The sequence below is a fragment of the Apium graveolens genome, chromosome 9 (genome assembly GCF_009905375.1).
Source record: "Apium graveolens cultivar Ventura chromosome 9, ASM990537v1, whole genome shotgun sequence".
Classification (NCBI taxonomy): Eukaryota; Viridiplantae; Streptophyta; class Magnoliopsida; order Apiales; family Apiaceae; genus Apium; species Apium graveolens.
The window spans coordinates 141210835-141214515 of record NC_133655.1 but is presented as its reverse complement, the minus strand read 5'-3'; the positions used below and the strand labels follow the sequence as shown (position 1 = coordinate 141214515).

Sequence of the window (3681 nt, the reverse complement as noted above, 5' to 3'; positions counted from 1 at the left end):
CCAATGGTACAAGGAATGGTGAAGCTTCCTGGATCTTTCAGTTTTGGTGGTAACTTTTGCTGCAGAACAGCGCTGCATTCTTCCGTGAGAGCAACGGTTTCAAGGTCATCCAGTTTCACCTTCCTTGAAAGAATAGTCTTCATAAACTTCGCATAACTAGGCATTTGTTCCAGAGCCTCAGCGAAAGGTATATTGATGTGAAGTTTCTTGAACACCTCCAGAAACTTCCCGAACTGTCTATCCAGCTTTTGTTGCTGCAATCTCTTAGGAAAAGGTGGTGGAGGATAGAGCTGTTTCTCCCTTGTATTAGCCTCAGGCAGAGTGTGTTCAACAGTAGTCTTCCTTGGTTCCGCCGCTTTCTCCTTTTGCTTAGATTCTTCATCCCTAACTTCAGCTTCGACTTCTTTTGCCTTTTCAGCATCAGCTACTTTTCCAGACCTTAAGGTAATAGCCTTGACTTGCTCTTTAGCTTCCTTCCTGCCTGGTACTTCCGTGTCACTGGGAAGAGTGCCAGGTTGACGATTGAGCACTGCATTGGCTAATTGACCGATTTGATTTTCCAAGGTCTTGATAGAAATCGCCTGACTCTTGCACAACAGCTTAAGTTCCTCAAAATCAGCACTAGTAGGTGCAGCTGCACTTCCCTGTTGAGGATATGATTGTCTTGTAGCATACTGCTGTGGTTGCTGGAATCCAGGTGGGTTAAACTGTTTACTCACTCCTTGCTGATATGGTGGCTGAATAGCATTCTGATTATTCCCCCAGCTGAAATTTGGATGATTTCTGTTGTTAGGATGATAGGTCGCTGGCACAGGCTGCTGTTGTCGCTGATAATTATTCACATACTGAACAGATTCATTGACAAGAGAACACTGATCTGTAGCATGAGAACCTGCACAAAGCTCACAAACTATAGCTATTTGATTAACTCCATACGTAGCCAGAGAATCAACCTTCATTGATAGCGCTTGGAGCTGGGCTGCAATAGCGGTGGCTGCATTAACTTCCAGAATACCTGCTACCTTGCCTGATGTCATCCTCTGAGTTGGGTTTTGATGCTCATTTGCAGCTATCGTCTCAATAAGATTGTACGCCTCAGTATAGCTTTTAGCCCATAAGGCGCCTCCAGCTGCTGCATCGAGCATGGGCCGAGATTGGGCCCCCAAACCATTATAAAAACCAGTGATTACCATCCAATCCGGCATTCCATGATGTGGACATTTTCTCAACATTTCCTTGTAGCGTTCCCAAGCCTCGCACATAGATTCTGTAGGTTGCTGCGCAAATTGAGTAAGAGCACTCCTCATAGCAGCAGTCTTTGCCATTGGATAAAACTTCACTAGAAACTTTTGCGCAAGATCTTGCCACGTAGTGATGGACCCAGCTGGTTCAGAATGTAACCAATATTTAGCTTTATCCCTCAGTGAGAATGGGAAAAGCCTCAACTTGATAGCCTCATCAGTCACGCCATTATACTTAAAAGTGCTGCAGATCTCGACAAAATTCCTTATGTGCATGTTGGGGTCTTCAGTTGCCGCTCCTCCAAAAGAAACAGAATTCTGCACCATCTGAATAGTGCCCGGCTTGATTTCAAAGGTGTTAGCTTGAATAGCCGGATGAAGGATGCTTGACTGAATGTCATCAATTTTAGGCCGAGAAAAATCCATAAGAGCTGGATCAGCTTGAACAATACGATCTCCCATGTTTACTGGTTCTTTCTGCTCAGTTCCTGAATCCGAATCCTCAAAATCTAACTTCTCCGAAGTATCAATAACTTCGTCTTTTCCTTCAGCTGTATCTAAGGTCCTCTTGCGAGCACGAGAACGAGTTTGCATAAACGCTTGCTAAAGTACCTGAAACACAACCGAAAAGAGTAATTAACTACTACGTCCTAATCACTGAGTCCTAATGACCAATGATGGTAAGTACATAAACTAAACAAATACGCCGAGTCCCCGGCAGCGGCGCCAAAAACTTGTTAGGGCGAAATCACGCACTAATATTCACGCAAGTATACGCGTTCGCAAGTAATATAGAATACTTTCTAGTTCGTTCCCTCAGAGACTCAGACTAATTTATTGTTTAATTTAACTCACTCACCAATGTATGATTACTTCTCAATGTTAAGATAATAACACTTAAAATTGTTGATTAAATATTAACTATAATTAACTACTTAATTAACCACTTAACTAACACTTCAATTTATCAATAATAAAACACTCATGAGATCACAACTTCATTATTACTTCCTTCTATAGCCATAGTTATTACCTTTAGCATGTGACAGTGATGATATTAATCGAATAACACGAAACTGATAAAAGCCAACTTTCATTGTACTAATACCATTCTACCAAACATCCACAATTAAGATAGAAGTTGAATAGTCATCAATTATGTTGAGTTCCTATATGTCTACAGAAATTGACAACACAACGATTTAAGCACAAGTTATTCCTTTTAATTACATAGGGCAAATAAAACTGTTAGAGTTACCCACTAATCATGCACAACGTACATGAACCTATGCTAGCATGGCAAGTTCTAAATCTCAAGATCCACCGTCGCTTCACAAGAGATTAACACCCTATCTTATATGTTCGCGACGCACATAAGACGAATACGCACAACCAATACTAGATATCATGCAATCATCACATACTAAAGTATTAAACAATTAACTAAAGAATTCCATAATAAATCCGTTGCAACCCCATGATAACGATTAGCCCATAATAGAACTTATCGCCATCATGGGTTCATATGAAATCATGATAACAAACACAAGAAAATAATAACTAAACTGATTATATTAAAACAGAGTACGTCACAAGAGTAAATAAGTCAAAGCAAGAAAACTAGCATCCAACGTTACAACGAAACAAGAATCACAAGAATATATGCTTCCTCTTCGTTGCTGTGTGCTAAATCGGTCTTCTTCCTTATCTCCTTCGCTTCTTGTAAAACACAATCTAAAACATAATCTCCTCTTAATACTATGTGAAAAACGTCTCAAATCTACTTATATAATAGTCCCATAAAACTCATATTACATAGAAGTTGGAAGCCAAACAGAAGTAGAAGTCTAAAATAATATATCTTTTTCCCCGACCCTGCGCGGCCGCTCAGCATTTCTGCGCGGGCGCGCAAGGCTGCTGCGCGACCGCTCAGCATTGCTGCGCGGGCGCGCAGGACCTTACTGGAAAATTTCCAGGTTTGCTCCGTTTCTTCGCCGTAATCTGCCCGTTCTTTTCCTCTCGCAATGGTGAACACATGCCAAGGCTTATTCTTGATGATTCCTCCTCCGAAATGCAACTAATACCCTGAAATGCATAAACACTAGAAAAACGCATCAAATACACAAAATACTTGATTTCAAGACACCAATTTAAGCCATTTTAAGACGTTCTAAGTGGTATAAAATGCCACTTATCAGAACTCAGTTCCATTTTCACTCCTGATTCTTCTAACTTTGAAATCAGGATGATTGTTAACTTGCCTTATGTGATTGATGATGATTTCACTAGCTTCATCTTTGGACTTTAGGAAATAGATCCAAGAGAACTTTGAGAAATCATCTACAATTACTAGCAAAATCTTTTCTTTGAGATTGACAAAATATTGACTGGTCCAAACAAATCCATGTGAAGCAGTTGCAGAGGTTCTTCAATTGCTGAA

At 40.4% G+C, this 3681-nt stretch overlaps 1 non-coding gene across 1 annotated transcript; it reads left to right on the top strand.

Annotated features, from left to right (window-relative positions):
- The first annotated feature begins 1203 nt into the window (after window positions 1-1203).
- LOC141687765 (small nucleolar RNA R71) lies at window positions 1204-1310 on the top strand. Its single transcript, XR_012561249.1, has one exon. It is a non-coding gene; the product is annotated as a small nucleolar RNA R71 (small nucleolar RNA).
- The last annotated feature ends 2371 nt before the right edge of the window (window positions 1311-3681 follow it).